Raw genomic sequence first — 14,731 nt, forward strand, 5'->3', positions numbered from 1 at the left:
ACGTTTTAAAAAGAAAATCTTAGTAGTTTAATTTCCTTAATTTCTGGATATTTTAGGAATATTCAATTTACATATGCAATAATTTACCTGTCAGCCAATCAAAATAGAAGTCCTTAAATAGTTCTTTCAGGTATAATCAAATTTGGTAATTTCATCTGGAGGTAGGAAATATTACACACTCACATATTGAGAGGTAAAGACCTTCTTGAGTCACAGACATAGACATACAAAGAGAGAGAGATGTTTATAGCTTCAGTTCTAAAAATTTTGGCCACAGGTCAAGTATATACAAACCCAGAAAAGAAAAACTCACTTTTCCATATCAAAGAACTATTCTAAATTGATTTGGACTCCAAACAGACAAACAGGCAAGACTAACAAAGCAGAATCTCAGTCATCTTTCATCCGACAGAGGTAAGATCTCTATAAACCAATCATTCCTTTACAGAGACTACCAAATGGTCAGACCACAAAACCCGAAGAAGCTAGCATTAGAAATCAGGCATGTGTTCAAAAAGAATTCAGATCAAATCCTAACCATGCTACCGAATAGACTATACATAAGTCCATAGCACAGGACCAGGAGGTAGACTTACCATTGGGTCACAAATCACTAGCCAGGAGCAGAGGACAAAGGGTTGCAGAAATCCTTCCCTGGGCAGAGCACACAGGGATCCAAAAGCGACGTCATATCAGAGTTACAGTGCCAAACTGTGAAAGACAAATGCAGAAAGGGAGATTATTTTATGTACACAGTTACAATAGGAAGAACAGTCATAAATGGGGAAGGTCTCAACAAAACAGGAGGGAACTTGGAATTTCTTAGGGATAAATAAGCAAGAAGGTCATCCGAGAGTTTATGGAAGTCCTTGAAAAGGAGGCAAGTGAGTCTTCACTCAAAATACACCAGCACAGGGGAGCCTAAGGGGAGCCCTTAGAGGGCAGGAAGATATCTTAACTATTATTGCTTTTCAGGAGCAAAGGGCTCAGACATAAAGTTCAGCATTATTACATCGTCAACTTTGTAAAATGTTTACTCATGAACAACGTGTTGGCAATTATTGTTGGAGAGGGCAGTGTGTTCAACAGTACACCTTTTGTATTCTGTGTAGAGTAAAATACCCACTATTCTTTACTAGCTCTCTGACTTTGGGGAAATTACATGATTTCTCTGATTTTTAATTTTCTCATCAGTTCATTGGGCATAAAAACATTGTCTTCTTCATAAAGCTATTGTGAAGATCAAATAGATCAAAGATAAAAAAATTCTAAAACTAGATTCTCACCTGGTGAGCTCTCATAAACAATGGTTAACTGTTATCATCACTATTTAGAACTTAATGAATCTATTGGAAAGTACTTCCGTTTCTTATTTCTAAAACCCACTTGAAAAAGTAAACATTTCTAGAGCACAAGGATTCAATTTTTTTATTTGCCAGATCAGCTTGGTAATTTTAACAGAAACTTAATACTTGTTAACATAATATTTAAAATTTTTAATACTTCATTGGGCTGTGTGTGTGTATATGTGTTTGGTTGCTCAGTCATGTCCAACTCTTTGAGATCACATGGACTGTGCTCCTCTGTCCATGGAATTTCTCAAGCATTGGGATAGACATTTTGAATTTATTTCTTTGAAAAGTTCTGATATAATAAAGGAAACTGGAAATAAGTTGCCCTGAAATAATTGACCAAATATTAAAATCAAAGTTGGAGAAAACTATCTAGCATTTGTCTGTGTTGTGTTAAAATCCATAATTCTGCTGTATTTCAAGCTGAGCTGATGTAAACTGGAAAACTCATAGAGGATGGTTTGAGAAAATCTTTTTTAAAAAACTCTTGTCATCTTTCCTTTTCATGAGTAAAATTTATGGTATAGAAATCTTACCAGATCATTGTTCATGTGAATATGTTTCTGGGAAGATAAAAGGTTTTCCTGTTTAAGAATACCAAATAAAGTAGTCCTAGATGTTCTTCTTCTGCTTCCCTTTTTTTTTTTTTTTCTTTAAGTTTATTTATTGGCTTCACTACGAAGCACACGGGATCTTAGTTTTCCAATCAGGGATTGAGCCTTCGACCTCTGCACTGGAATAGTGGAGCTTCAACCACTGGACCACCAGGGAAGTCCCAGCCTTAGACATTCTGGAACAGACATGTAATTTTCTGCCTCTAGAGCAGAGAGCTTTGGCACAGGGTTCCGAGTCTATCTCTAACCGTTCTCAACCTTTGACTGATGGTATTAATGCTGCTTACATTATGACCTTTAAAATACTGAGAAGGAAAACAATTTATGCTGATTTCCTTGACTCCCTACCTTTGAGGAAGACTAGCTTAAAAGGGTGAAAGGGATGAAATGAGGGAGCAGTTTGGGTTATTTTGAGCAGTCTCTCAACTGGTTTACATCTGCATGGCTGATGGGAGCAAAATTATAGCTATCGGCTAAAGAACTCTTTAAGTCATCCAGTTCAGGACCGAAAAACAAACAAACAGAAAAAGATTCATTTCAAGAACTCAGCATCATAATAGACCATCATAGAAAGCGCAAGTATGCTTAAGAAGCTTTGAATCCACCTAGATGCTTGGGAAGGTGAAACCAAATCTTACATGGTATGCTGCTGCTGCTGCTGCTAAGTCACTTCAGTCGTGTCCAACTCTGTGCGACCCCATAGACGGCAGCCCACCAGGCTCTGCCATCCCTGGGATTCTCCAGGTAGGAACACTGGAGTGGGTTGCCATTTCCTTCTCCAATGCATGAAAGTGAGAAGTGAAAGTGAAGTCGCTCAGTCGCGTCCGACTCTTCGTGACCCCATGGACTGCAGCCCACCAGGCTCCTCGGTCCATGGGATTTTCCAGGCAAGAGTACTGGAGTGGGTTGCCATTGCCTTCTCCACTTACATGGTGTAGTGGCAAATAAATAAGATAACATACAAGTCTTTGTGAGAAGTCTCTGAAGTTAGACAGCTTTGACTCAAATTCTGATTCATGGAATCATTTGTGGACCATCACTTGACCATGGGCAATTAACAAAAATTTATTTTCTTCATCTGAAAAGAAAATAAAGGAAGTACACACAATGTGGAATTGCTTTGAGGATTAAAAGAGAGAATTTACATACTCAGTTCCAGGTCCATTGTAAGTACTCTAGTGACTGTTAGCCACAGTAATATGGTGTAGTAAAACAGTATATAAGTAGTGTATATTATAAGGAATTTATATATAGGCCACTTGCATAGCCTACAATTAATTTATCTGACAGTGTATAATTAAATAGTGTTTATGGTGGTACAGATATAAATGTTAAACCAAGTCAAAGGAAGGAAGAACAGTGGGGGTATCAGAAAGGAAATTAATGCTCTTGGTACCATGCCTGGCAAGTATAATGTGCTGTGCTGTGCTCAGTCACTTAGTCATGTCTGACTCCTTGTGACCCCATGGACTGTAGCCCACCAGGCTCCTTTGTCCATGGGGGTTATCCAGGCAAGAATACTGGGGTGGGTTGCCATCCCTCCTCCAGGGGATTTTCCCAGCAAAGGGATCAAACCCAGGTCTCCTGCATTGTAGGCAGATTCTTTACTGTCTGAGCCACCAGGCAAGTATTAATAGTAAGGACTTAAGACGACAGAGGATGAGATGGTTGGATGGCATCACTGACTCGATGGACATGGGTTTGAGTAAACTCTGGGAGTTGGTGATGGACAGGGAGGCCTGGCGTGCTGCGATTCATGGGGTTGCAAAGAGTCGGACATGACTGAATGACTGAACTGAACTGAATATATGTTAGGTGTTTTATTACCACTGCTACTGATTTAATAGGTTTTGTGTGTGGGGGGGGGTTAAACTTGAGCTGAACTTTAAAATTGGGTAAGATAAGGCTATCAAGGATCTCTCCTGTGGAGACAATAGCAGGAGTGAAGTCACTGATGTGGGTTTTACCATGACACAGTTCACCAAAGTCAAAACACTACTCTAACAAGAACCAGTGGGGATATGTTCTGATTTTTCTACCAAGTCATTATCATTACTTTCTTCATTATTAAGAGCTGCTCTTCCTTATGGTGTTTGGTGCCAGTGACTATATGCACTGAGCTGAACGATGGACAACAAGAAGATATGTTCTCCGTATCCTAATTCCCAGAATCTGTAAATATTATCTTATTTGGAAAAAAAGGTCTTTGCAGATGTAACTCAGATCTTGAGATGAAGAGATCATGCTCGTTTATCCAGGTGGGCCCTAAATCTGATGACAAGCATCCTTACGAAAGATCCACAGATAAGAGAAGACAACATGATCCCAGGGGCAGAGACTGGAATAAGGCAGCCACAAGCCAAGAATTCCCAACAGCCACCAAAAGCTGGGAGAGGCAAGGAACAGAATCTCCCTTAGAGACAGAGCAATGCTGCCATGTTGATTTTGAATTTCTGGCCTCTAAAACAGTGGAAAAAATAAATTTCTATTTCTTTATTTAACCATCACCATTGTGATATTTTCTTTCAGTTGCTGCAGAAAACTAAGACACTATGCCAAACTTTTTCATTATTTAATTAAAGCTTTCTATTATTTTCTACAGTCATCTATAACAATATAGATGTTATGATTACCATTTACAAGTGCTACAGCAGTGTTTAACAGGCGTGTCTAACCTAGTCTAAAGGGAAGGTCAGCAGAGACTTCTTAAAGGAAGAAGTGTCTAGACTGCAATCTGTTGGGTAGGTAGGAGTTAGCTGAGACAGAGCTGAGAGGGGAGTTAAGTACATGGAGGTCCTAGGTCAAAGGATAAGGGGCTAAATAAAGTTTGGAGAGGCTGGGGAGCACTAGGGAGCATAACAAAGGTCTAAAGAATGGTGGAGGATCATCCTGGGCTTGAGTTATTGTTGTTGTCCAGTCACTAGGTTGTGTCTGACTCTTTGAGACCCCATGGATGGTAGCATGCCAGGCTTCTCTGTTCTCCACTATCTCCCAAAGTTTGCTCAAATTCATCCATTGAGTTGGTGATCTTATCTAACCATCTCATCCTCTGCCACCCCTTTCTTCTTTTGTCTTCAGTCTTTCCCAGCATTAGGGTCTTTTCAAATGAGTTGTCTCTTTGCATCAGGTGGCCAAACTACTGGAGCTTCAGCTTCAGCATCAGTCCTTCCAATGAATTTTCAGGGTTGATTTCCTTTAGGATTGATTGATTTGATCTCCTTGCTGTCCAAGGGACTCTCAAGAGTCTTCTCCAGCTCCACAATTCAAAAGCATCAATTCTTCAGTGCTCAGCCTTTTTTTTGGTACAATTCTCACATCCATACATGACTACTGGAAAAACCATCGCTTTGATTATATGGACCTTTGTCAGCAAAGTGATGCCTCTGCTTTTTAATACACTGTCTAGGTTGGTCATAGCTTTCCTTCCAAGAAGCAAGTGTCTTAATTTCATGGCTGCAGTCATCATCCAGAGTGATTTTGGAGCCCAAGAAAATAAAATCTGTCACTGCTTCCAATTTTTCCCCTCTATTTGCCATGAAGTGACAGGACCAGATGCCTTGATCTTAGTTTTTTTAATGTCAATTTTCAAGCCAGCTTGAATAGTGTTCTCTAAAAACAATAAGAGGCTGGCTATAGAAGAGGTCACACCTCCAACACCCTAAGAACAAGCAGAGGTCAGATTCTCTTTGTTTAATCAGCTAGTCTACTACTCTTTGATAAATAATTGATAGGCCTGGATTATTTTAAACCTATGAGGGTATGGGAGGGATAGGGAAAGAGAAGGGAGATAAAATACGCATGGAAGTTGGCATATGCTATCCAGGGTTTTGCAGAAACCAGGTGGTAGCCCCCAAAGAAAATCAATAACCACTGCTTCTATTTGTAGCTCTGTTTCCACAGAAACATGTTTGTGGGTGAATTTGGAAAGCAGATTTACAATGCCAAAACCACCAGTCCAAAAAAGAGAAAAATGCAGTTTGAATAAACTTTTTACTGTAGTGACAAATGTTTGATTTTACTAACATTTTTCCATTTAATTAACTGAATTTGGAAGGGATTATGAAATAAACTCAGCCATGCTCCTGTAGGCACAATAATACTGAAATCTGGAAGCAATATTAGCTTCAGTGTAAGCAGCATACATAGAAGGTGTAGAAAAAAGTTTGATTGACCTGTCAAGTGGAACTTAACTTGCAAAAATAATGCTTATAGTCAACTTTAAGACATTGTGCTAGTGAGGTTAACATTGATTAGAAGAAAAAACATCTCATTTCACTTTTGTGCCTTCCTAAATATTGAATGTTACACCATGCATGTTGTAGGCACATGGTTAAAAATGTTCTTCAAATCATCTTCCACATGTAATTCCTCAGACAATATAAAATTCTTCCTAATATCCATTCTTCAGTAGAATGAGTATGTTTTAGTATTTTGGTTAGTATCAAACCTAAAATACTAAAAATACTAAGTATTTGTATCATTAAAATATATAAAGTCAGTAGGTACAAGATGATGGAGGAGGAGGTGGACGTGGAGTGCATCTCTCTCCATGGATAAATCAGGAATACACCTTCAGACACAGAAGCGCATGCAGAACACCAGCTGAGCATGGACAGGAGGACCTGACCAGAGGAAAAGAATATACAGAACCACGCAAAACTCAGCACGCGTAAGGAACTAGGGGGGAAAACAGAAGTGTTAGTAGGACTGGACCTGCCCTCAGCAGGTGGGGGAACTGAAGCAGGGGTCCGATCCCCACAGTGGAGCAACTGTCTGAGTCAGAGGAGGAACATTCAAGGCTGAGAGTGAAACAGCTGATCTATGGCAACCTAAATGGAATGAGAATTAGACAGTCCTTGCTGCAGCCATACATACGCTGGGCAGGAACGCGGGTGTCCTAGAAGGGGTAGTGGCTGGGAGCTGGAGTTTAGGGATTGTGGAGCAATCCCAGTGTGAGGGCTGCTGTTGACTGCGGAGGGACAGATTGAGGGGATGTGAGGGAGGAGATCGTGGTGGGAAATGCCTCTGGCAGAAAGCCAGGCAGCCATGGAAGCAAGGCTGAGTCACGCATACGGGGTGGAGCCATCACCATAGCCTCGCTCTCTCTCCACACACCAGCATTGGCAGCTGAATTATAAAGAGGCTGGCCCATCTAATGCCTGAGGCACTGAATTGCAGAGTAGGACCCCACCCAGGGTGCCCCTTTAAGTGCCTGAGGCACTGATTTGCAGAGTAGGACCCCAGTCAAGGGGGCCCCCTCTTTGTACCTGACTTGCGGAACAACAGAGAAAAACCCCAGGCAAGGGAGCCCTCTAAGTGCCTGAATGGGCGGAGCTATGGAGAAAGACTGACCAAAGAGGCCTTCTGATTGTCAGCTACAAGAGGCTTGAAAAAAGACTCTGAAAGGGCCATAACTCCTATGGTGGAGGCAGTCTGTGTCCCTGAACACTTGGCGCTGCCAGGGTCCCCGCAAGCCAAGCAGCTGCACCACCTTCACGCTCAACTCTCAATGGGGCTGAGCTGCCACAGGCGAAAAAAAAAAAAGTTTTGTGTTTATGCGCGCAGGGTCATGTCGGTCCTCTCTGGCTCTTTGCAACCCTGTGGACTGTGGCCTCCCAGGCTTATCTGTCAGGGAGTGGGGGCTCTCCAGGCAAGAATACTGGAGCGTATTGGCCAATGCTGGTTGCCATACCCTCCTAGAGCCTACTGCTGCCCTAGCTGCCAACTACCCTGAGTACCTGGTGCTGCCAGAACCCCTGCGACCCAAAGCAGGTGCACCACTTACACACCTGGCCCTCACAAGGGCAAACCCAAGCCCTCCAGGGCAGCCTCAGGAGCTAAACCTCAGTGGACGAGGTGTAGAGGTGGAAATAAAACCACAATTGAAACCCAGGCGCAGTGTGGCTAAGGAAGAAGACCCAAAACCTTCCCACCAGCTGTTCAAGCTGCAGATTAAATCCACACGATTAACTAGGCAGACTCTGTCTATGGGATATAAAAAGGCCACTGAGAGCTCCCACAAAAGAAAATGCACTAACTCTGATAGCTGTGGACACTGCAGGCAAGAACACACAGGAGTAGGGCCAGCTTAGAATCTGAGCTGCCCCCACAGCAGGTTCAGAGATCAGTACAGTGTTGGAGGGCATCCTCGGGAGGTGAGGTGGACTGTGACTCCCAGCGCAGAAAAGGACTCTGATGGCAGTGACTCAAGAAAAACATTTATTATTCTTACTTTTTGACTTGTTCTGTAGATTCCTTTGGATTTTTTCTTTCTTTTTTTTTTTTCATTTTTTCCCCCTCTGTTGTAGTTGTCGATTTAATTAGCACTATGAAATCCAGTTAAGCTTTTGAGTTTGTTTGTTTTTTTTTCACATTTTTTTATTGTTATCATAAACCTCTGCCTCTACATTGGGCTTTTGCAGTTCTGTGGAGTTTTCCTCTTTTTTTTCTTTTCTATTTTTTTAATTTTAATTTTTAATTTTTTAAACCTATTATTTTTTCTACATTTATTCCTTTGTTTGCTTTTCCTACTATTCTTTTCCCCTTGCAGTTGATCTTTAATGTACATAAATCTTCTTTATCTACCTCTATTTAACTTTGCATATCTATTCTTTCTTTCTTTTCTTTTCCTCCTTTCCTCTCAACATATTTGTTAGTTTTATTTTCATTCCTTTATTCCCCAATTGGCATCTTGCTTTAGTTTTGCTTTCCAATTTGTGCTTTAATTAGTTTTGTTCTGGTAGATATAATTTTTGGTTTCGTTTGTTTACCGGGTCAATCTATTGTACTTATTTTTTGTTGGACTGTTTTGATTTTGCTTACGGGTGTATATGCACATGTGTATAGTCAGTCACACTTTCTATTGTTGTTATAGACCTCTGCCTCTACATTGGGCTTTTGCAATTCTGTGGAGTTTTCCTTTTTTTCCCACATTTTTCTTTCTTTGTCCATTTTTTCTCTTTTTTATAATTTTAATTTTTAATTTTTTAAACCTATTATATTTTTTCTACAGTTATTTCTTCAATTGCCTTTCCTACTGTTCTTTTCCCCTTGCAGTTAATTTTTAATGTCTTTAATCTATATAAATCTTCATCTACCTCTACTTAACTTTGCATATCTACTCTTTCTTTCTTTTCTTTCCTTTCAACATATTTGTTAGTTTTGTTTTCATTGCTTTATTCCCACTTGGCACCTTGCTTTAGTTTTGTTTTCCAGTTTGTGCTAAAGTTAGTTTTGTTCTTAACTGGTAAATAACATTTTTGATTACCTCTGTTTGCCAGATCAATCTACTGTACATTATTTTTTTGGACTGTTTTCACTTTGCTCATGGGTGTATATTCCATTATTTTAATTACTATTTGCCTGATTTTGTAACTGCCATTTGTCTGGGGTTCATCTTTGATTTCTTGATTTTGGATATTTGCTTTACTCTCCCTTAATGCCATAACAAACCACTTGTGGAATCTTTGTTCCTGACCAGAGATCAAACTCTGAGCCTTTGGAGTGGGAGCACTGACTCCAAGACCCTAGACTACCAGAGAACTAACCCTAGTGGGTAGCAAATAGTGAGAACTCACACAAAGGAAACCACTTCAATACAAGACCTGGCATCACCCAACCACCAGTAGCAGGCTGCGCAGGATACCTCACCTCAACAGCAAACAAGACAAAAATACAAACCCAATCATCAGCAGACAGGAGTACCGCCTCACTCAGCCTTGCCAATCAGAGGAAAAACAGACAAACAAACAAAAACTCAGCACAAATCTCACCCTATACGAAGCTCACATGAGCTACTGGGCCAACCTTAGTAGGGCAAAAACTAAAAGCAAGAAAGAATTCAACCTTCTTCAAGGAAAGATTCAACTTTCCTTGAAGCCTAGGAAAAGGAGACCTCAAACACAATAACTTTAAAAAAAAAATGAAAAGGCAGAGAAATCTGCACAAATGAAGGAATAAGTTACAAACACAGAAGTCCAAATAAATGAAGAGGTAATAGGAAAATTACCTGAAAAATAATTCAGAATAATGATAGTAAAGATGATCAAAAATCTTGAAAACAAAACAGAGGAAATGCAAGAGTCAATTAACAAAGACCTAAAAGAATTAAAGAATAAACATACAGAGACAAACAGCACAATTACTGAAATTAAAAATACTCTAGAAGGAATCAATAGCAGAATATCTGAAGCAGAAAAATGAATCAGTGAGCTGGAAGATAAACAGGTGGAAATAACTTCTGAGGAGCAGAATAAAGTTAAAAGAATGAAAAGAGCTGAAGACAGTCTCACAGACCTCTGGGACCATATCAAATGCAACAACATTCAAATTATAGGGGTCCCAGAAGAAGAAGAGAAAAAGAAAGGGTATGAGAAAATTTTTGAAGTGACTATAGTTGAAAATTTCCCCAACAAGGAAAAGGAAATAGTCAGTCAAATCCAAGAGGCACAAAGAGTCCCATACAGGATAAACCCAAGGAGAAACATGCCAAGACACATACTAATCAAACTAAAAAAGACTAAACACACAAAAAAAGAATATTAAAAGCAGTAAGGAAGAAGCAACAAGTAACATACAAGGGAAACCCCATATGTTTTTCAGCAGAAACTCTGCAGGCCAGAAGGAAATAGCAGAATATATTTAAAGTACTGAAAGGGAAAAGTCTACAACCAAGATTACTGTACCCAGTAAGGATCTCATTCAAAATTGATGGAGAAATAAACAGCTTTTCAGACAAGCAAAAGTGAAGAGAATTCAGTACCATCAAACCAGCTTTACAACAAATGTTAAATGGACTTATATAGTCAAGAAATACAATAGAAGAAAAAAGATATACAAAATCAACTCTAAACAATTAGAAAATGGCAATAGAAGCATATATATCAATAATTACTTTAAATGTAAATGGATTAAATGCTCCAACTAAAAGAGACTGGTTGCATGGATACAAAAACAAGACCGATATAGATGCTGTCTATAAGAAACCCACTACAGACCTCAAGACACGTATAGACTGAAAGTGAGAGGATGGAAAAATATGTTCTATACAAATGGGAAGCAAAAGAAAGCATAACAAAAGATTGTTATGATGATATAACAATCATCATATCAGAAAAAATAGACCTTAAAATAAAGATTACAAGAGGTAAGGAAGGATACCACATAATGATAAAAGGATCAATCCAAGAGGAAGACATAACAATTGTAAATATCTATGCACCCAACATAGGAGCACCTCAATACATAAGACAAATACTAACAGACATAAAAGGAGAAATTGACAGTAACCCAATAATAGCAGGATACTTTAACACCCCACTCACACCAGTGGACAGATCATCAAAACAGAAAATTAATAAGGAAAAACAAGTCTTAAATGACACATTGGATGAGATAGACCTCATTGATACTTTCAGGAGTTTCCATCCAAATGCAGAAGAATATACCTTCTCAAGTGCACATGGAACATTCTCCAGGATGGACCACATCCTAGGTCACAAATAAAACCTCAGGAAATTTAAGAAAATTGAAATTGTATCCACCGTCTCCTCCGACCACCATGCTATGAGACTAGATATCAGTTACAAGGAAAAAAACTATAAGAAATGCCAAGCACATGGAGACTAAACAAGATGTTTCTAAATAACCAACAGGTTACTGAAGAAATCTAAAGGGAAAGAAAAAAATTTCTAGATACAAATGACAATGAAAATACAACAACTCAAAACCTATGGGATGCGGAAAAGGCAGTTCTAAGAGAGAAGTTTATAGCAACACAATCCTACCTCAAGAAACAAGGAAAACATCAAATAGACAGCCTAACTTTACACCTAAAAAAAAGAAGAAAAAAACTCCAAAATTAGTAGAAGGAAAGAAATCATAAAGATCTGAGCAGAAAAAAATGAAAAAGAAATGAAAGAAAAAATAGTAAAGATTAATAAAACTAAAAGCTGGTTCTTTGAGAAGATAAACAAAATGGACAAACCCTTAGCCAGACTCATCAAGAAAAAAAGAAAGAAGAATCAAATCAACAAAATTATAAATGAAAAAGGAGAGGTTACAACAAAAAATGTAGAAAATGCCAAGGACTATAAGAGACTATTATGAACAACTATATGGCAGTAAATTGGATAACCTGGAAGAAATGGACAGATTCTTAGAAAAGTTCAATCTTCCAAGACTGAACCAGGAAGAAATAGAAATTATGAACAACCTAATTACAAGCACTGAAATTGAAGATGTGATTAAAAAAAAAAAAAAAATCTCCCAAAAAACAAAAGCCCAGGACCAGATGGCTTCACAGGAGAATTCTGTCTAACATTCAGAGAAGAGCAAATGCCTATCCTTCAAAAACTCTTTCAAAAAATTTCAAAGGAAGGAACACTTCCAAACTTATTCTACGAGGCCACCATCTCGCGGATACCAAAACTGAAGACAACACATAAAAATAAAACTACAGGCCAATATCACTGATGAACATAGATGCAAAAATCTTCAACAAAATTTTAGCAAACAGAATTCAGCAACACATCAAAAAGCTCATACACCATGATCAAGTTGGGTTTATTCCAGGGATGCAAGGATTCTTCAATATATGGAAATCAATCAATGTCATACACCGTATTAACAAATTGAAAGATAAAAATCATATGATAATCTCAATAGAAGCAGAAAAAGCCTCTGACAACGTTCAGCACCTATGTATGATTAAAACTTTCAAAACATGGGCATAGAAGGAAGCTACCTCAACATAGTAAAGGCCATATATGATAAGCATACAGCAAACATTATTCTCAATGGTGAAAAACTGAAAGCATTCTCCCTAAGGTCAGGAGCAGGACAAGCAGGTCCACTTTTACCACTGTTATTTAACACAGTTCTGGAAGTTGTTGCTACAGCAATCAGAGAAGAAAAATAAATAAAAGGAATCCAGATTTGAAAAGAAGAAGTAAAACTCTCACTGTTTGCAGATGACCTGATACTGTGCATAGTAAACCCTAAAGATAGTATCAGAAAATTATTCGAGCTAATCAGTGAATTTAGCAAAGTTGCAGGATACAAAATCAATACACAGAAATCAGTTGCATTTCTATATACTAACAATGAAAAATCAGAAAGAGAAATTAAGGAATCAATCCTATTCACCACTGCAACAAAAAGAATTAAATATCCAGGAATAAACTTACCTATGGAGACAGAAGAACTGTACACAGAAAATTATAAGACACTAATGAAAGAAATCAAAGATGATATAAACGAATGGAGATATATTCCATGTTCCTGGGTAGGAAGAATCAATATTGTGAAAATGACTATACTACCAAATACAATCTACAGATTCAATGCGATCCCTATCAAATTACCAACAGCATTTTTCACAGAACTAGACCAAGAAATTTCACAATTCATATGGAAACACTGAAGACCCTCAATAGCCAAAACAGTCTTGAGAAAGAAGAATGGAGCTGGAGGAATCAACCTCCCTGACTTCAGATTGTACTACAAAGCTGCAGTTATCAAGACAGTATGGTGCTGGCACAAAAGAAATATAAACTGATGGAACAAGATAGACAGCCCAGAAATAAACCCATGCACCTATGGGTACCTTATTTTTGACAAAGAAGGAAAGAATTTACAATGGGGCAAAGACAGCCTCTTCCATAAATGGTGCTGGGAAAACTGAACAGCTAGATGTAAAAGAATGAAATTAAAATACTTCCTAACACAATATACAAAGATAAACACAAAATGGATTAAAGATCTAAATGTAACACCTGAAATTATAAAACTCTTAGAGGAAACATAGGCAGAACACTCAATGACATAAATCAAAGCAAGATCCTCTATGACCCACCTCCTTGAGTAATGGAAATAAAAGCAAAAGTAAACAAGTGGGACCTGATTAAACTTAAAAGCTTTTGCACAGCAAAGGAGACTATGAGCATGGTGAAAAGACAATCCTCAGAATGAAAGAAAATAATAGCAGATGAAACAACTGACAAAGGATTAATTTCCAAAATATACAAGCAGCTCATACAACTAAATACCAGAAAAACAAACAACCCAATCAAAAAGTGAGAAAAACACCTAAACAGGCATTTCTCCAAAGAGCACATACAGATGGCTAACAAACACACGAAAAGATGCTCAACATTGCTCATTACTAGAGTAATGCAAATCAAAAGTACAATGAGATATCACCTCACATCGGTCAGAATGGCCCTCATCAAAATGTCTGTAAACAATAAATGCTGGAGAGGGTGTGGAGAAAAGGGAACGCTCTCACACTGTTGGTGGAAATGTAAATTGATACAGACACTATGGAAAACAGTATGGAGATTCCTTAAAAAACTAGGAATAAAACCACCATATGACCCAGCAATCCCACTCCTAGACATATACCCTGAGGAAACCAAAATTCAAAGAGACACATGTATCTCATTTTTCATTGTAGCACCATTTATAATAGCTGGAACATGAAAGCAACCTAGATGTCCATTGACAGATGAATGGATAAATAAGTAGTGGCATATATACACAATGGGATATTATTCAGCCATAAAAAGGAACACATTTGGGTTAGTACTGATGAGGTGGATGGATCTAGAATCTATTATATAGAGTGAAGTGACTCAGAAAGAGAAAGATAAATACTGTATTCTAACACATATATTCAGAATCTAGAAAAATGATACCAAAGAATTTATTTACAGAGCAACAAAGGAGAAACAGACATAGAGAATAGACTTATGGATGTGCGGAGAG

General features: G+C 38.4%; 1 protein-coding gene across 2 annotated transcripts in view; it reads right to left on the minus strand.

Moving 5' to 3' along the window:
- KCNA4 (potassium voltage-gated channel subfamily A member 4) overlaps positions 1–14,731 on the minus strand; it is a 224,565-nt gene that overhangs the window by 19,450 nt on the left and 190,384 nt on the right. For both annotated transcript variants that reach the window (XM_043481925.1, XM_043481926.1), the window contains one exon: positions 597–711. The gene's annotated coding sequence lies outside the window, so the exon portion shown is untranslated. The remainder of the gene's footprint in view (positions 1–596; positions 712–14,731) is intronic.

The sequence above is a fragment of the Cervus canadensis genome, chromosome 11, assembly GCF_019320065.1.
Source record: "Cervus canadensis isolate Bull #8, Minnesota chromosome 11, ASM1932006v1, whole genome shotgun sequence".
NCBI lineage: Eukaryota > Metazoa > Chordata > Mammalia > Artiodactyla > Cervidae > Cervus > Cervus canadensis.